Genomic DNA, 21,633 nt, shown 5'->3' with positions numbered 1-21,633 from the left:
CTTCAATAACTACAAGAAACCTTCTCTACCACCAATAGCAATGGCCAAGAACACATTACCTGAAAGTACTTCTTTTAAACTCCTCGGCCTAACGTTTACAGGGAATATGAACTGGAATAGATACATTGAGAGCATTGCCAAGGCTGCTGCAAGGAAGGTTGGCTCCCTCTACCGTGCTAGAAAACTACTTACGCCTGACAGTATCCTATACCTCTATAAGGCAACCATTCGCCCATGTATGGAGTACTGTTGTCACATCTGGGCTGGTGCATCTGCTTCTTGTCTCTCGCTCCTGGACAGGGTTCAAAAGAGAGTCGCCAACCTGATAGGTCCTGAACTGTCATCTAGGCTTCAGCCTCTGTCCCATCGACGAGATGTTGCATCCCTCTGCCTGTTCTACAAATACTTTAATGGTGAATGCTCTGACGAACTGCAAACACTTGTACCTCCCCGACGTAACTACCCCCGACAAACCCGACAAGCTACTAAGTCTCATCCCTTTACAGTAGAGATCCCTAGGTGCAAGAAAGCCTTTTACTCCAATAGTTTCTTCCCCAGAACTGCGGGTCTTTTGAACTCCCTTCCGAGATTCTGCTTTCCCAACTGCAACGATATGCAGAAGTTCAAGTATAATGTCAACAAACATCTTTCTACTCATCTCCCTTCATAATGACCCCGCTAATTAAGTCCCTGATAGTAGCCCCCTGCTTCAAAGTGGCACTGTGCCTTGTTTGGGGTGAAAATTGAATAAAACAAAAATATATATATATAATTCAAACATCATAGTGTTTGAATATATGGTTGAGTGGCAGTTTTAGTCATTTAGAACTGCTTTAAAGCTTCACCGCTCACTCATTTTTCGACCAAGTTTCAAACAATTATTACAGTTTATAGATCACATTCTCAGCCATAGTGTGAATTTTTTTTTTTCAATTTTCGTTCAGTAAAACAAACATGATGAATTTACTGGTGTTCAAAATCGTAAAAAGAAAAGTTAAGGTGATGAGCGACGTTTTTTATAACTGGTTTTCATAGCAACCACGTCGCTACAGCGACTACTGTTGCTACCAATTCACCGTTCTCGCGAAAAGAGAAGTAACAAGTGAAACAGAGAGAACGAAGGAATGAAAGGGAGATAATTGGGGATATTTTATTGAAAGCAGACGAGTATCGTACATTATTACATATGTGTGTGTTATGTTTATGGGGTAAAAAAAATAAGACTGAAATTAAACAAAGACCAAGTGAATTTACTGGAAGCCTGGAAAAAATCATGGAAAAATGTGAGCATGAAAAGTAATATGGTTAAGCTGAAAAATATAAAATTAAAGGACTAGTTATTAAAACTGCAAAAGAAAAGGACCAGATATTCTAATAAAGAATATAATAAATGTATAACTTAACATGTTGCAGCATTAAAAATAAAAAAATCAATTTATAGCATTTCTTTGTGCTCTTTCCAAAACATTATTCATGACATTTTTTTGCCGATGTTATTCTTAAATTCTTGCCGACTTTGGGTTTTGTTTACATAAACCTTTTCACAATATTCTGAATTGTGTTGTGACTTGGGCTCTTATATGAAAATGCTGTCGATAAGCTTTTTGAGTAAAAACAATTGAACCCTGATTTTGGTAAAACAATTTCACAACTTGCGTACGTTGTTCAAACATATACTTATCTCTAATTAATTTTAAAAATATTATTTGTAAAATATCTGAAATAGAGAAAAAAAATAATTAATGGTAAAATGACAAAGATTTTTACCCGATGTAATAAACAGACTATACACTGCTGATCAAAAATTTAAGACCACTTAAAATTTTTAAAAAGAAACCTTTTTTTAAAGATAGATTTTGAACTTTTCCGACTTAAAGTTACTAATACTACAACCCAAAAGGTTATGGAAACAAAAAGGTACATTCCAAAAATTTTATTTAAAAATTTGCATTTTTATTAAATTAGACTTTTTACATATGATCCAAATTAAAAGCCTAAGGGTATAAATTGTTAGATTTATGGTAATTCTAATGTTTTTAGTTCAGTTAGAGATTAGCAATTCCTGTGTAAAGTTGTTACCATACCTAAAGCAAGAAAACTAACCGAAGTTGAGCACTCTCGAATTCTAGGATTCCATAAGCAAGGTTTGTCACAGCGAGCGATAGCAGCTAAGGTAAATCGCAGTAAAACTGTTATTTGCAACTTTCGAAAGAATGAGAATTAGAAAGGAAGAACTCATTATTAAGTTTGATTGTTGAATGGTTTCATACTCTTTTCATACTCTTCTTGCACACTTTTCATACACTTTTTGCACCCTTTTCATACACTTTTCATACACTTTTTGCACACTTTTCATACACTTTTTGCACACTTTTTGCACAATTTTCATACACTTTCATACACTTTTTGCACACTTTTCATACACTTCTCAAACACTTTTTGCACACTTTTCATACACTTTTTGCACACTTTTCATACACTTTTCATACACTTTTTGCACACTCTTCATACACTTTTCATACACTTTTTGCACACTCTTCATACACTTTTTGCACACTTTTCATACACTTTTTGCACAATTTTCATACACTTTTCATACACTTTTTGCACACTTTTCATACACTTTTCATACACTTTTTGCACACTCTTCATACACTTTTTGCACACTTTTCATACACTTTTTGCACAATTTTCATAGACTTTTCATACACTTTTTGCACACTTTTCATAGACTTTCATACACTTTTTATACACTTTTTGCACAATTTTTGCACACTTTTCATACACTTTTTGCACACTTTTCATACACTTTTTGCACAATTTTCATACTTTTTATACACTTTTGCACACTTTTCATACACTTTTTGCACAATTTTCATACTCTTTTCATACACATTTTGCACACTTTTCATACACATTTTGCACACTTTTCATACACATTTTGCACACTTTTCATACACTTTTCATACACTTTTCATACACTTTTTGCACACTTTTCATGCACTTTTCATACACTTTTCATACACATTTTGCACACTTTTCATACACATTTTGCACACTTTTCATACACATTTTGCACACTTTTCATACTCTTTTCATACACTTTTTGCACACTTTTCATACACTTTTCATACACTTTTCATACACTTTTTGCATACTTTTCATACTCTTTTCATACACTTTTCATACACTTTTTGCACACTTTTTATACACTTTTTCACACTTTTCATACACTTTTTGCACAATTTTCTTACACTTTTTGCATACTTTTCATACACTTTTTGCACACTTTTCATGCTCTTTTCATACACGTTTCGCACACTTTTCATACACTTTTCATACACTTTTTGCAAAATTTTCATACACATTCATACACTTTTCATACACTTTTCATACAATTTTTGCACAATTTAATAAATTTTTTGTCTCTTGTCTTATAATTTTGATCGTGTGCAAAAAGCCTAATTTAATAAAAATGTAAATTTAAAAAATACATCTTTTGAATGTAGCTTTTTGCTTCCATAAGCTTTTAGATTGTAGTATTGGTAACCTTAAGTCGGAAGAGTTTAAAATTTATCCTTAAAAAAAGTTTTTTTTAAAGTATTTAAGTGATCTTAAAATTCTGATCAGCAGTATATATATATATATATATATATATATATATATATATATATATATATATATATATATATATATAAATATTTATTTAAAAACTGTCTATACATATTCCAAAGACGAATCAGCACTTTCATTGTATTGAACCAGCGATATGTGGCTGATATGAAATCAATACAGCTCATCAGCTTCGTTGGAAACGCGAAACAAGTTTTTAAATAAATATTTGTATATTCAGCTCTAACATTCGCGATCGAGCACTTTATTTTATTTCTTTGCATCGCTTCCTGACACGCACCGGCGACTAAACTGGTTCCCCCACCAGACTTGTTTGGGATAGGAGGGTGGCTAGTCTCCCTGAAGGATTAAAAATAAGACCTTCCAAAGGGCGAATGAATCCTTTTTCGGGGTCAACGGCCAACTAGCAACGTGTGTGTTTGTGTGTTGGGGTGGAGAGGGCTCCTGTAAGCCGTGGTGAAGGCAACATTTCTAGGACAAGCAAATCTCTGATTTAAAAAACCATAAAACGGGAGACCAGTACCCGCATTAAGCTGGTCTACAGTTTTACTTGTTGCTGGCTATCTTAGTCTTGCTTGTTGCTGGATCTCAATATTTTGAACCGAGAGAGAGACTTAGCTGTCGTACAAAGCTAAGACTCGTTAACATCATCTGTGTACAGATACTCCCTCAGGTATTTGTCTATTAAAATGGTCCTGTAGCGATGGAAGTCATTTTTGGACTCATGGATTTAAGTGTCTAAGAAAGTGGCACTCGTCTGACAAGACGTTGCAATCATCATATATATATATATATATATATATATATATATATATATATATATATATATATATACATCCTAAAAGTGTGGAGATGTAAAAATAGCGAAATTGCTAATAATATCCATAAATCCATCTACTTAGCCTAACGGTCCTGGACATGACCTTAAACTATATCCAGTGGTGAGGCCCCAGCTTCCGGGCTTTGGGGAATGTGGAGCCACCCTTTAATTGCCATTGCTCTCAGGTCCACTCTGACCCAGAGTGGTAGTACCTGTTAGAGTCCCAACTATGGGTTAAATAGAAACCGACTTGAAAACAACAAATATATTCTATTAAAAAAATTTCTTCAAAAATCTTTGAATTCGGCGTTAAATAACCTGAAAAGGGTTGATATGCCGTAAAACAAAAACAACAAACAAAACAACCAACGAAGCCTAACATTTTAGTTCTACTCAAATCGTTTAGAGTATTTGGGATTTCAAACAAAGCATCAATATTCGGTGCTTCTTCGTTATTAGGGCGAAATTCGAAAATCGAGATATTGAATTTCAAGTGAAACCAGTTGTATCAACTTAATTGTTATGTAGCAGTAATGAACATATCCAAAAATTACGAAAACGAAAAGACAGAAGATTATTTATCAATGAAAATTGAGTTTTGCTAAATTGGTTAAAGATTTTCTACCTTATCGTTTTTTTTTTTCTTTTGTAATTTTTGGATATGATGTTCATTACTGCTACATTATATTTAAGTAGATATCATTGGTTTTATTTGAAATTCGATATTTCACTTTTCGAATTTCGGTCTAATAACGAAGAAGCACCCAATATTCTTACTAAAGAATGTGTTTGACATTAATTGAGTCTGTTCTTCTCTTTGAAAACGTTTCTCGCTAAATCTCTTTTTATCTTCCATTTCTTATTCATAATATATTTTAATTATTAGTTGTTCCTTGTAGTAAATCTTGTAAGAATCTATAACTCCCAGAAAGTTTAGTTTGCTTTCTTTTTTATTTTATTCTATTTTATTTAGTTAGTTATTTTATCACGAGATTAAATCTTGACTCAATTATTAATTTACTCTTTTGATTCTAGTTTTGATCTCTTGAAAAGCTCATTTTTGATCATATCTTTTCCTTTTACTTTCCTGTTCAATGGTGTTTCAACTTATCACTCGCTTCCCTGTACCGCTGTCCTCGAGTCAACCACGCTCAGATGGTCGCTTACTTTTCCTCCAAAAATGTGAACAAGCTAACCGCGCGTGTCGTAAGGGTCTATTTTTGTCGGTTGATCGCGACGAGAAAAAGAACAAGGAAGACAGAATGGCTAGAAGTAGAAAAATCGTCCATTGTTCAAAGCTCGAGGAGGCCGGCGAAAACCGCACTCACCACAGAGTCGCCCTTGAATTGACCACTTGAGTTGAAATCCAGGAGAATCAAACAAAACGGGGACATTGATAGTCGATCGGTCAATCTGGTTTTCATCAGTGATGCACACTAATGCAGCAAAGAGGCATATATGCTCACACACAAACATGTTGTCAACTCGTTAAAAGAACACGCACGTACACGCTTGCATGCACACCTAGTCGTTGATAGATGAAAATGCGAACATAGATTTTTTTTTTTACACAATGGTCACCACTTATCAAGGCCCGGAAGCCACTCAGGGATAAGGGTTATTGCAAGTACATTACGTTAGTGTGGAGATTTGATGAAGTGTTTACTTAAGGGGGCGGTTCATTAGGAATTTGTTAACGTTGGACTTGAATACATCCAAGTTCTAGTCAGGTGGGAAGCAGGCAGACGGAACAGAGTTCCACAGGCGTGAAGTTCTAAGAAAGAAGCTTTGTTCATGGAATCCACGTACTAGCCAGGATACTAGCCAGGATACCTGGCGTTAACAGGGAGCATAAACAGCAAAACAGAAAAGTTAAGTGTTTTTCTTTCTTTTAATTTTCTCATTCTCTTTTTCTTTCTTTCCTTTTCTTTCTTTCTTTCTCTTTCTCTCTCTCTCTCTCTCTGTCACACACACACACACACACACACACACACACACACACACACACATCTTCTAGAAAGGATACATGGCGTTTCTCGGGGACATAGATAGAAAAACAAAAAGTTGCCAGGATCAAAGTGTAGTATCTTTTCTGATACTGCACTTCACTTTTTTGGTTTCGGTTAGTGGAGGAGAAATCCTTCATGACTGATACATTTTTTTTATTATTTTTGTTATCAACAAGAGTGCCCCTTTTAGGGGAGTTGGTTTCCCCCCACATTAAAAAAGCGACTTTATGTATAACTCTGCCCTCGTGAGGTGGCAAGTAACCAAAAAAAGGTGTACTTAACAGTTTCTTTTAAATCTCTCACCCCTCTCTCCTCAGTCACAACTTTTCCTTCGACTGACCTCCATCCTTTCTCCCTCTCTCCTTTACTTCATTTTATTTAGCAACTGGTTCAATATAATAGTTGAGTATCAAAGTTTGACCTAATTTCAGTATTGAACAACTACCAGTAAGAATGAAAGGCAGTAAAAACAAAGGTTGTATATGCAAAAGTATGGCAGTTTATTTAGCAAAAGTTAGAACTGAACACACCTGGTCGCCGATAGAGAACAAGTGCGGACATAGAGACATCCTGACAAGGATACCTGCCGTTGCCCGGAGACATAGATAACAAAACAGAAGAGTTAAAAAGAGTTTAACAGTTTCGTTCACCCCCCCCTTTCTCTCTCTCTCTCTCCCTCTCTCTCTCTCTCTCTCTCTCTCTCTCTCTCTCTCTCTCTCTAAGTATGCTCAGTCACGTTACTTTTTCAGTACACCTCTCCCAAACTAACTCCCATTTGTTTTGACAACTTGGTTAACGTAATAGTTAAAACAAAAAAGAATCCTGACAAACAGAACAACGATAAAATAAAAAAGACAGGAACAAGTTAATAAGACACACATAAAAAAGAAAAACATAGAAATAGACCGTTCACTAGTTCCGATTTGTTTAGAATAAAAAAGCAAGCTGATCTCTAAGTGGGTGTGGGACTTAAATGGAAGGTAACTAAGTAATGATGGAGTTTAAGAGAGGTACCAGAAAGCTAGGCAGAACCAATTTGGATTATTATATCCGGAAATTATTGGCCCATATACACACTTGAACGGATCCGATGCGTAAACTAAGATCAAATTGCAGTACCTGTCAACGGCGGGGGGGGGGGTAAGTTTATTGCCTGCCACCCGGTGCCCTTATTCGCCTGAAAGTGCTGACAGAACGATATAGATATTTTGTTCCATGCTAAAGTACCCATTTTTGAGGATTTTTATTTTCCTATTAGTAAAAACCGACCCTGTATCTAACATTTTCTTCGTGAAGATGCAAGTAAATATAAACATACACACGAACATATTAATGAAACAACCTACATATAGTGACTTCCTTCAGTCTTGAGAGACTATGAATACCCACTGTAAGGGTACCTACGCGCGGAATTGTTGTGGCTAGATTTGCGCAATCTTTAATCACACCTCTCCTGAGTCGACATTGAATACCAGTGGTAAGTGGAGGTTCAGGACGACTGGAAACAATGCCGAGATAAGCGGAGAGCACATACAGCGCCTAGAATTCCCTAATGGTCCCTCATTTGGTACTAGCTAGGCTCAACGTTGTTTAACTTCGGTGATCTGACAAGAACCGGTGTGTCAAGGTGATTATGACGTATATACATACATATAACAACAAAGCGAAACACACCTTTGCCCACACACATGGAAATCCAATTCCGTCAACGTATTTAAATACTGGATTTACATTCGTATTTTATCAAGTCATTATTGCAGATGATTTTCATTGAAATTTCCGTTTTCCTAATGCGCTAATGTGTGTGTGTGTGTGTGTGTGTGTGTGTGTGTGTGTGTGTGTGTGTGTGTGTGTGTGTGTGTGTGTGTGTGTGTGTGTGTTCTACAGTCATCTTCTGAATTCGGAAAGATTACCACTCGAACAGATAAATGAAACAAAGAGAAAGGAACAAAAAAAAAAAAAAAAAAGGAAGAATGCAAAGTGGACTTAAGAGCAAGAGACAGTCCTGATCAGGGACACTTTAAATGGAGAGAGAACGGGTAGGGGATGGAGGGATGGTATAGAGACACAGGCAAGACACAGGCGGGGAAAGAGAGATAGAGAGCGACAGAGAGGGAGAGAAGAAGAAGAAGAAGAAGAAGAAGAAGAAGAAGAAGAATGTGGGCGACAAAGAAGGGAAAAGTAGCGAAAGCCAGAAATAAAAATGAAGACAAAGAAAACGCAAGACAAAAAAAAAAAAAAAAAAATGGATAAAATGTCACTAACAATTGTATTTAAAATAAAAGGTAAAGGTATGAATCCATCATTCCCACCCAACCCTCTAAAAAAAACGAAAAAAAAAAAAAAAGATCTCTTTCTTCCCTGATGGATAGACAGATCGATAGCTATTATCTTCTTGATCAAATCGACATCTCTCTCATTACACCGGATTAATCAATTACTAATTAGATTGTCGCTGATGCCGTGGCCGTACACGATGACCGTAAAGACGCTTTACGGTTTAGAGCATCTCGGATGATGAACAATAGCGCACTGCCCTTCCCATGCAAAAAAAAAAAATAAATAAATAAATAAATAAAATAATAGGAGCCTCTCAGAAGAAAAAAAAAGATAAAAATGAAAATCCACGGAGTGAAAGTTCTATTGTAACCACCAGAAATATTCTGTGAATTAAAAAGTTATAAAAAAAATCGGGAATAAAAAAGAGAAAGGTCCGACTGCTTGTTGAAGATGTGCATTTGAAGTACTCATTGACTTTTTAGTTGAGCTATCACAAGAAATTTTCACAATAGAAAGTTGTTTTGCAGTCTGGTATGAATATGATGCATGCATGCGCACATTGGAAACGCCAAGCAGACATTGAACAATGGATCTTGTATACTCCTTCTTCCAAACCTGAAACCTTTATTATCATTTCTATAATGCTATGCAATTTTAAAGCTATCTTTTTTCTTTATTTACGTCATTTATTTATTTACATCACCATCTTTCTCTCTACTATATTGCAGCTGCTACCATCACTTTTGTTTTTAATGTTTCCTTTATTCATTTATTTATTGACGTCATCTTTCGTTTTATTGCGCTGTTGCTGCTACTACTATTACTTTCTCAATTATTCACGTCATTTATTTACCTACGTTGTCATCTTTCTTTTTATTATGCTGCTACTGTTTTCTTTATTTACGTCATTTATTTATTTAGGTCAATATCTTTCTTTATATTGTGCCGTTGCTAATATTAATACTTTCATTTCCTTTATTTGCGTCATTATATATTTGCGTCATCATCTTCCTTTCTCTTTCGCTGCGGTGACTACTACTACTACTACTACTACTACTACTACTACAACTCTTCCATCTATTTCGCTCTTTTCAATAATTCTCATCTCATTCACTCTATATCCACCCTTGAAAATGTTCAATATATTACAAGCAACTAAACAATGTTCAATGTATTACAAGCAACTAAACAATGTTCAATGTATTACAAACAATTAACAATGTTCAATGTATTACAAGCAACTAAACAATGTTCAATGGATTACAGGCAACTAAACAATGTTCAATGTATTACAAGCCACTAAACAATGTTCAATGTATTACAGGCAACTAAACAATGTTCAATGTATTAAAAGCAACTAAACAACGTGCTATGTATTACAAGCAACTAAACAATGTTCAATGTATTACAAGCAACTAAACAATGTTAACTGTATTATAAGCAACTAAACAACGTTCAATGTATTACAAGCAACTAAACAATGTTCAATGTATTACAAGCAACTAAACAATGTTCAATGTATTACAAGCAACTAAACAATGTTCAATTTATTACAAGCAACTAAACAATGTTCAATGTATTACAAGCAACTAAACAATGTTCAATGTATTACAAGCAACTTAACAATGTTCAATGATACACAAGCAACTAAACAATGTATTACAAGCAACTAAACAATGTCCAATTTATTACAAGCAACTAAACAATGTTCAATGTATTACAAGCAACTATGCAATGTTCAATGTATTACAAGCAACTAAACAATGTTCAATGTATTACAAGCAACTTAACCATGTTCAATGATACACAAGCAACTAAACAATATTCAATTTATTACAAGCAACTAAACAATGTTCAATGTATTACAGGCAACTAAACAATGTTCAATGTATTACAGGCAACTAAACAATGTTCAATGTATTACAAGCAACTAAACAATGTTCAATGTATTACAAGCAACTAAACAATGTTCAATGTATTACAAGCAACTAAACAATGTTCAATGTATTACAAGCAACTTAACAATGTTCAATGTATTACAAGCAACTAAACAATGTTTAATGTTTTACAAGCAACTAAGCAATGTTCAATGTATTACAAGCAACTAAACAATGTTCAATGTATTACAAGCAACTAAACAATGTTCAATGTATTACAAGCAGCTAAACAATGTTCAATGTATTACAAGCAACTTAACAATGTTCAATGATACACAAGCAACTAAACAATATTCAATTTATTACAAGCAACTAAACAATGTTCAATGTATTACAGGCAACTAAACAATGTTCAATGTATTACAGGCAACTAAACAATGTTCAATGTATTACAAGCAACTAAACAATGTTCAATGTATTACAAGCAACTAAACAATGTTCAATGTATTATAAGCAACTAAACAATGTTCAATGTATTACAAGCAACTTAACAATGTTCAATGTATTACAAGCAACTAAACAATGTTCAATGTATTACAAGCAACTAAGCAATGTTCAATGTATTACAAGCAACTAAACAATGTTCAATGTATTACAAGCAACTAAACAATGTTCAATGTATTACAAGCAACTAAACAATGTTCAATGTATTACAAGCAACTTACCAAAATTGCCATACGAGATTATCAGAGTTTGAAAATTATATAGAGTCATGGGAACCACTGACATTTCTCAGGAATGAATAAGAAGCTCTGCACACTCCTCCCAGCCCTGAACATTAAATTATTATTTTATTATTCAAGTTATAAATAAAATAAAAGGCCATTGTTGCTGTTCATGGATGTTTGACGAGAGTAGCCGCGATATTTTCAGAAAAATACTAGTAGGAATAATTTTCAAATGGCTGCCATTTTTTATATTCATGCGAGACACTAAATGTTGGACTGATATTTACCGACTATTGCAACAAATACGTTTTAGGTATTCATCAGAAAATGAAATATGGAATACGAAAAGTTCGAAAGAGATCAAATGCGTTCCGGTTGTGCTTGCTCTAGGGACTTTGTAAGATCTTTATCAGTCAAAAGCTAAGGTGGTTGGTGTGGAATGACGACCTGGATGTGTCACGTTCGAATCTAGTCAGTTTCATATTATAACTTTCACTTATGGATGTTGGTAGCCTTGTAGTTCTAAAAATAACAGGGGGGACAGATACCAACAACAGAATTGGACGAATAAAAAAGCTGTACTATACTAATTCAGATGATTTTTTTTATGAAAAACGCTCCAAACAATGCATGAAGACACTTGATGTAAGGAGCTAAAAAAAAAAAAAAAAAAAAAAAAAAAAAAAGAACGTCAAAGTCAAAAACTATCCATCAATAATAATTAGATGGATAGATTCCGACACAGAAAATAGGAATTCAGCCCTCCTTTGTCAGAAACATTGTTCATGGAATGTGAAGACTAAAGGACAAAATAAGAGAAGCGAGAATTACGAGGTTATTTGAAATAATGGATTTAAAAAAATAGACGTTTATTTGTTTATAAATCAAAGAAAACATCTTTATATAAATTTTACGAGCAACCAAGCGGATTTCCTAATCTGGACATTTAAAAATCACCGTTGATAATACCGAACGGGTCTCGTTTTTCTTAGTGGAATCATGCCACGAGGGATAAATGTTATGAAAAAGAAAAAAAGAAAAATAAACTGTGTCAATTCTGATGAAGACATTAATATGTCGAAAAGTACTATGATAATATCAACAAATGAATGTTTGTTTATTGAAAAACAAATCTGCATTGAATTGGCTTACTAAAGTTACATTTTGAATTTTCACTTAAACAATGTTTTTATCACGGAGAAAACACACACACACACACATACACACACCTACTTGAAACTTAAAATATTGGGGAGCTTTTCTTTTGAAAAAAATTTCTATTTGACTTTTAGATAGTAAAAAAGTGTTAAGAGGTCAAAATTTAAAAATCTTGAACATAGAAGGCACGAGTCGACTAAATGTGTTATTTCTACGCATGCGCAAATATATCTTTTACAACGTAATTCTTTTTAGTTTTGGTGTGCGTACAGATTTAGGTCAAACGGTAATGAATACAAAATCTCCATGAATTAAAATATCATACAAAAGCGTATTTTACAACCGGGCAACGCTGGGAGTAGATGCACTGCCATATATTGGGTATGATATAATAACCAACAGAGAATTGGCTCTATAATAAGTAAGCAGATGCGAAATCTGCATGCAATAATAAAAAATCATATTTAAGTGTATTTTACACCCGTCAACGCAGCGCTGCCTGCTCGTAAGAAAAAGAAATATGGACTGTTAATTAAAATTTTAAAGTTTTGTTCGACAGAATATTCCAAAAAAAAATTTTTTTAAATCCTTATTCCGCAAACTTTCAAAAATGAAATTCTTCTGTTCATAGGAAAGAAAGAAATTATCAAATTATTATTATAATCCAGCTAAAATTTGTTGCTTATGGCATTAAATAAAACAGTACTTTATAATGGTTAGTCATAAATTGCAAACAAAAAAAAAAGTGTTCATCTCACTTAAAAGCATGTGAAAATAGGGAGAAAATGGAGAAGAAACAAACCGGAAATAGAAGATCCAGAGTGCATGAAGATTCACTAGATTGTAAATCCAAAAAGCGAAGGAATTGTTTTTAAAAAAACAAATCGTCAAAAGTTCCAATTTAGCAGAATGCGCAAGTGAATTGCAAAGTGAAAAACAATCGGATTGGAAAAGAAATTCAATGTAGTTTAAACGAATATAAAATTCCTCTTGCAGTTGCTGAGAATACCAAAAAATCGCAAGGTTAAGATTCAGTCATTTAAATGTAACCAACTGATTTTCTTCCGTCGTTAGTCAGGTGTCAAATGGTAAGAGCAGACGTTATATTTGAAAATTAAGTCAATTCAAGTTAAAATTGCAAATATGTAGACGTTAACTCAGACAGCGGCAGTCGTTTGGACAGCAGGAAAGGCATGAAGACCTCCGGCATTACCTCCATGATGTCTGCAGGTAGTCACTGGACTTGGACCTGAGTTTAAACGTGTCCAAGTGCAGCCACATTGCAATAGGCCGCATCCCCAATTCTTCCATTCCCCTTGTCTTCCAACCAAGTGACTGGTTGCTGGAGTTCGTCAGTAAAGCCAAGTATCTTGGAGTCATTGCGCATTCCACATAGTCACTCTCTGAACACTGTATCACCGCTGTCCTGTTCCTCATGCGCCACTCCTTTGGCCGTCTCACTCTCTCCAGCTTCCTTCCCCACTACACCTCCTTGGGTGCGACCGATTCTCGAATACAGTATTCATGCCACATCCTCCTATTACGTGAAGGACGTCCAGTGCCTCGAACAGGTTCAACGCCTGTCGACGAGGATGGTGTCTGGCATCAGAGGTCTATCCTATGAGCAACGTTTAAGGGTTCTAAATCTTTTTCTCCTTGAGGGCAAGAGGGTTTGAGGCGACCTCATCCTCGCCTACAACATCTTCCATGGACGGTGTGGCCTGGACCAGGACCTGTTCTTCATCCCTGTCCCGGATCACAGGTTCCGTGGGCACGCGAAAAGGTGTAACTTCGACGCCAAGCAACATTCTCGGTTCGAGTTACAGCTTCGTGAAACCAGCTACCCGATGAGGTCGTAAACCCGCTCACACTACAGGGTTTTAAGGCGGCCTTGGAGAAACCTAGTAGTACCTCCACGGTTTCCCCCTGTATAGTTTCTCTTTGTACATAGCCCCTAAATTCTTACTAACTTCCCCCTGTAAATGGCAATCGCTTGTGAGTTTGTTCTTTACCAATGAAATGAATGAATGAAAACGATGCGATGCGTGCTAAAAAAAACGTTACAAGGTCATACAATCCTAACAGAGGTCATGCTTACCTGTTCAGCGTCCATGTTATTTGAGTTTCTGAAATTAAGAAGTTGGCCAACATTCGCAGGATGACGCCGGGTCCCCCATGCTGGCTACCGAAGGAGCACCTGCCGATCATGACACCCAGATATTTCTTCTGGGTCCCATGGTTTGAATTATTTGTACTTGACATTTTTCATATTTTGGAGTTTGTGGCAACACCGAGCCAAGAATTGCGGATCAAGCAAGACTGATACTCAAGAAAAGTTGGCTCTCTAAACTAGAAATTCAGCAAAAACTAAATGATGAAACTGAACAAGAAACACCCCCCCAACGGAACTGCCCGTAGAAAACCCCCACAAGTTGAAGCATCACAAGTAAAAACACCAAAAGCCCAGGACCTACGAAGACCGAAGACCACAAACGTTGAAACCGAGAACAATGAAACAGAACTAACAGAGAATGAAGCAAATGAAATAAATAAAATAACACAGTTCATGAACGAAGAAAAAACAAAAGTCCTATCGTTAAAGAACCAAGAGCAGAAGAAATTAAAATCAGAAACAGAGAAGGTTAACAAACTCCTCCCACACATCCCAACAAATACAATCACAGACTTAAACAACCACATTTACGCAGGCGCCAAAATGATAAGTATGAATCTCAAATCAGAAAAACAACGGGGGACAAGCGGACCGACAAAACCTGGATGGGAAATAAAACTAGAAAACCAAATACAGAAACATAAAAAAGAAACCAAAATGATCAACAGGAAGAAAGCAATGTGAAGAAAACGGAATATTGGAAACGTAACTGGCAAGGAGAGGATAAACAAGAAACATGAAGAACTGGACCAAAAAATAAAAGCACAAGAAGCGAGATTGAGACGATATAGATATAAATCTGAACAATGCAAACAAAACAGAACATTAGAAACTAATGAACGTCAATTCTACCAAAATGTGAACGAAGGAAAAACAAAAACAGAACAACCAAATCCGACAGAAACAAAGCTTTACTGGAGTAACATATGGGAAGAGCGACGAGATCACAATAGAAATGCCGAGTGGCTGAAAGACATGAAAGAAGAGTTACAACAAATTGAAGAAAGAACAGTGAATGAAATCAGCAAGGAAACCCTAAAGAAAACTAGAGGAAAATGGCAAACTGGAAAGCACCAGGGCACGACGGGATACATGCATACTGGTTAAAAAAATTCACAACCTTACATGAAAGGCTAGCCCAAAACCTGAGAAGTTGTATACAGGAAGCAAACGTGCCAGACTGGATAACAAAAGGTAGAACCACACTGCTACAAAAGGACTCGGAGAAAGGAACCGTCCCCAGCAATTATAGGCCAATCACGAGCCTACCCACCACGTGGAAGATATTGACAGCACAACTGAGGAAACAAATCTACCACTGACTGAATAACCGTGGACTCGTCCCCGAGGAACAGAAAGGATGCCAAAAAGGGAAAAGAGGAACACATGATCTGCTATATATAGATCAAAAGATCCTAAAGGAGGTAAAAAGGAGGAGAAAAAATTTAGCCATGGCATGGATCGACTACAAAAAAGCGTACGACAGGATCGCCCCAAGGATGTATAATAGAATGTCTAAAAATGTATAAAATACCAAGCGGGATCACCAATGTAATAGAAAATGCAATGAAAACATGGATACTGGAACTGACAGCTGATGGACAACACATAACAGAAATTAACATACAAAGAGGCATCTTCCAAGGAGACTCATTATCACCATTACTGTTCATCATAGCTATGATGCCCTTGAATAGTATTCTGAGAAAGTGTCAAGCCGAATACAAATTCCCCAATACAGAGGAAAAAATGAACCACCTTATGTACATGGACGATCTGAAACTTTTTGCAAGGACCGAAAAGGAGCTAGAGACACTAATTAACACTACCAGGATCTTCAGCCAAGATATCCAAATGGAATTTAGAATGGAAAAGTGCGCACAACTAGTTATAAAACAGGAAAACTGGAAACGACAGAAGGCATGGAACTACCCAACCAAACAGAAATGAGGGCACTAGGAGAACAAGACGACTATAAATACTTGGGAATTCTGGAAGGGGACTCCATCAGAGCAACAGAAATGAAAGAGAAAATTGAAAAGGAATTCCTCAGGAGAACAAGAAAACTCCTGGAAACTAAATTATATTGTAGAAACCTAATAAAAGGTCTAAATACATGGGCAGTGTCACTAGTGAGATACTCTGGACCGTTTATAGGATGGACAAAAGAAGAACTAAGACAGCTCGACCAGAAAACCAGGAAACTCATGACCATGCATAATGCACTACACCTAAAGGACGATACTGACAGACTCTACGTGCAAAGAAAAGATGGCGGGAGAGGACTGATCTGTATAGAAGATTGTGCGAAGGACACAAAAAGAGAACTAGAAAAATACATAATGCAAAACACTGAATGGATAATTATGGCAGCGAGAGATACGGAGAAAACCAACAAAACAGAAAACAGAGAGACAAATGACAAAACGAGAAAAGAGAAATGGGAAGAGAAACAACTCCACGTAAGATTCATAAGAATGACAAAAGATGAGAATAACGAAAACACCTGGATATGGATGCGAAAAGGACATATAAACCGAGAAACTGAATCTCTGATAACTGCAGCACAAGATAACTTGATAAGAACCAACCATATCAAAGCAAGAATCGATAAAACACAAGAAAACAGCAAATGCAGACTCTGTGGACAAAAAAAAAACGATAAACCATGTAGTAAGTGAATGCAGCAAACTGGCCCAAAAAGAATACAATAACAGGCATGACCAAGTGGAGAGGGCGGTGCACTGAGAATTGTGCAAACGGCTGCAGTTTGAGCATACAGATAAATGGTACAAGCATAAATCCGCAACAGCACTCGAAAACGAAAACCACAAAATCCTATGGGACATGGACATACAGACGGACAAACCCATCCAAGCAAGAAGACCAGATGTCGTAATAATTAATAAGAAAGAGAAATCCTGTCAAATCGTAGACTTTGCTGTCCCAGCTGACCACAGGGTGAGTATGAAAGAAAAGGAGAAACGAAGCAAATACACAGAACTAGCCAGAGGGTTAAAAGGGATTTGGATGTTGAAGAAAATCAAAATAGTACCGATAATAGTAGGAGCACTAGGAACAATTCCGAAAAACCTGGAAAAAAGAATGGCAGAAATTGGAATCAGAGGAATAGCTGCAAAAATACAATGACTAACGATAATGAAAACGGCTGAAGTATTAAGGAAAACCCTTAAATGCGGAGAATAACACAAGACAATATAACGAAGAAGCGTTACAGGGAATGAAGAACATCGAAGCTGCAAATCCACATGTTCTACACCCCCATCATGCATCCCCTCCATTGCTTCACCACCATTCCCACCAATAGAAAAGTGATACCAAAGAGCTGAGAAGAGGCAAGGAGGATGGAAAGACTGAGGAGGGAGCACTGGGCAGACCTCCGCTGGACAAGTGCGACTCAAATTCCAGTATAAACCAATGGCCACTGCCAGTGAGAAATCAATGGTAAGAGGCTGTTGCGATGATGCAAATTTATTTGCAAATGCTATCGAAGGAGGAGAAGAGAGCTGGACGTCTGGGGTGACTTGTTGTCACTCAGCTTCCAGGTCTCCAATCAGATTGTGTGTTGACGTGTGTGAAAGCGCCACGTGAGCCAATAATAATAATTCTAATTTCGTTTATGAACGTCTCCCTGAAAAGGGATGGAATTCATTTCCAGATGATTTCCCTCAATCCCGGCTCTAAACCAGGAGTTTCAAAGATCAAGGGTTTTCCTAAGAATGTTGGTGGTACCTACAAAAGCAGATGTCTGAAGGTTCCCTAAAACATCAGGGATTTGTAGTTTTTTCAATTGTCCTTCCAGACGACTTGATACTATTCCTAGCGTACCTACTATGATCAGAATTATTTGTGTTTTAACCCTGTGTATACGCCTTATCTCCAAGGCCAATGGAGCATAATTGCTCCGCTTCTCATTCTCCTTCTCTCTCACATTCCTGTCCCAGGTTACCGAGAAGTCTACAATCTGCCAGTTTTTGAGACCTTGCCCATGACGATCCAAATCCGGACGATTATGTTCCAATTGCTTGGTCGTTATGACACTTTTGTCCCACCATACCTCTACACTTCCATCCTCACTTGTTCTTACTTCATCAGACATCTCCCTCCTCAAACCACTTTCCAGCTCACTTCACCCCAACCTTCTTACAGACCTCCTAATATATCCGGAGTCCCATGCGATCGTGTCTTTTGCGGTACTCTCTCTGGGCCAGTCCACTACACCCTGCTGCAAGGTGTGCAATTGACTCTGAGGTTTTACCACAAATCCGGAATTCTGCAGCAACTTCCTCTCCTAGAACCACTTTTTTGAACAATTGTGTTCCTAATGCCTGCTCTTGTGCTGCACAAACAAAAGCTTCAGTACTCTTAGCCAGATACCCAGCTCTAAGCCATTGCTATGATCTTTCATCAGCCACTTCTGCTATATCTTGGAATAACCTTCTGTGCATTTTCTTCCTAGCCAATTCCTCTGCCCTTTCTCTATCCATACGTTTCACATAATCAGTCTTGGTCTCACATACCTCCACTTCATTGGCCACAACCTTAAGCATCCACTCCTCACTTCTAACCACATGCTCCTTCAACGACATAATAATAATAATAATAATAATAATAATAATAATAATAATAATAATAATAATGATAATGATAATAATAACTAAGGTAATTATTGTAGTAAAAGTTTAAATAAAATGATTAATGAAAATGAAATATGGAGATGATAGTATTTATGCTATGAATTAAAAATAAAATTTTTGAGTATTATTGTCATTGATGAAATTAAAGAAAAAAAATAATAAGATAATAGTACAATTAAATAAGAAACAGCATCACTACTGCCAATCAAAGCAATGGTTATAAAGTTGCAACCAACAGTAATCAGTAGTAGTAAAGGTTGTAATTATATTGAACTGTAATTAAAAATTAATAAAATGTAATGAATTTAGTAATGGTACTAATTATAATCATTATCATTACACTAAATATAATACGGATAAAATAATAATAAAGATAAAAATATTTTAAAGGATATATATATATACATATATATATGTGTGTGTGTATGTGTGTGTGTGTGTGTGTGTGTGTGTGTGTGTGTGTGTGTGTGTGTGAATAAACAGTTGAAAAACTTAAATATTACTTTTCCCTGATCTGATGGCCTTTTCTGGAAGCATTGATTTACCCTGGACATCTATAATTCTGTTTTACCGTTCCTTATGGATTACCAATGGATTATCAATGGATTATCAATGGACTTATTTTGGATTTATCTTATTCTGGATGTTACTTTCTTATTCAATGTATTTTTGCCATATCCTTTTCTTCCTTTTTCCTGTTTACTGCATTGATAACCATTATGAATCCTATAAACTTTACTACCTGTTTAATAACATTTTATGCAAATATGATTAATTTCATATTTCAATGCATTAACCTGCAAAATTTATTGTATATTTTGCAAACCTCTTTCCTCTGATGAGAAGAATTGCATTTTTTGAAACTCCGGAGAATTCCAATTAAATAATATATATATATACTATTCGGTACAGACCCGACCATGGAAAATCAGATAATAAATAAAACGTGGATTTATACGACCAAAAAATCCAACCTTGATCGCCCCTTCGGAGTCCGTGGTGCAGTAGATAGGGACGTTGAATCTCTACGGTTCGAAGTGAGAATTGTCTGAAGATAGAAGTTTCAATCCTACCCAAAAACCGACCAGAGGCTTACTTGGCCAAAAACGTGGTGAGACGACAACAACTATGGATGACAGTGATTGCAATTAGGAGATTCAGAGTTCCTATCCCGTCGCAGTTACCACCTGACGAAGGCCAGAGGAATAGTTGGCCAAAATGTCGCGAAACAACAACTATGAAAGATGAGGATAACAGTTCGCAGTAAATAAAATTAATAAGGTCTTTCTTGTTTATTTGTATCCCTTATTGGATAATTAAAATTGATTGATAATGATTTTTGGAAATTTGAATAAATTTTCTATAATAAGATTTTTCTATTATATATATATATATATATATATATATATATATATATATATATATATATATATATATATATATATATATTTAAATATATATGTTGTACTAACAACTATATATATATATATTGTACTAATAACTATATATATATATATATATATATATATATATATATATATATATATATATATATATACATTAGAGATGGGAGGATTCCAATATTTTTTCCGATTCCGATACAATTACCGATTCCAATTCTTTATAAATCTCTAAATATTTAACTATGAATTTGATATTTTCACAATTACCATAAAACACATATAAATTGTGGAGATGTTTTCTCAAACGTAAACATACACTTTTGAGGGATGATCTATCGATTTTAGTTTTACTAATAGTTAGTCAATTGATATTCATTATTTTAGTATTAATATCGGCAGTAGAAAGAATTATCTTTACAGAAAATCAAATACAAAAGCCAATTAAAAGAATCGTTTTTGGCATCGGAAAATAGGCACACATTTTTCCGATTCCGATACCGATTACGATACCGATTCCGATACTCGAAAAAGTTCTGATTCTTTCGATTCGCGATTCCGATTAATCGTCCCAACATTAACATATATATATATATATATATATATATATATATATATATATATATATATATATATATATATACAATACTACTAACTATTATAATGCTAATAAAAAATTAATCATAATTTTAATAATGATTTTAATAATGAGAGTAATTAAAATAGTTATATTTAATGAAATAAAGATAATATAAATTAATAATAAAAATTACTAACAGCAGCATTCCGATTAGTACAAAATAACAGCAATAATAATAACAAAAATGTTAATGATGAGATCATATAATGTAAAATTAGTCCTCGCGCGAAAGAGCAGGACACAAAATGTTTTAAATA

General features: G+C 35.3%; 1 protein-coding gene across 1 annotated transcript in view; it reads right to left on the bottom strand.

Moving 5' to 3' along the window:
- LOC145291532 (uncharacterized) overlaps window positions 1-21,633 on the bottom strand; it is a 100,810-nt gene that overhangs the window by 5,891 nt on the left and 73,286 nt on the right. The gene's annotated exons all lie outside the window — the stretch shown is intronic.

The sequence above is a fragment of the Euprymna scolopes genome, chromosome 12, assembly GCF_053919585.1.
Source record: "Euprymna scolopes isolate OS-2025 chromosome 12, ASM5391958v1, whole genome shotgun sequence".
In the NCBI taxonomy this organism is placed as follows: Eukaryota; Metazoa; Mollusca; class Cephalopoda; order Sepiida; family Sepiolidae; genus Euprymna; species Euprymna scolopes.
The sequence above is the reverse complement of the archived record's forward strand: the minus strand, read 5'-3'. Positions and strand labels throughout refer to the sequence as shown.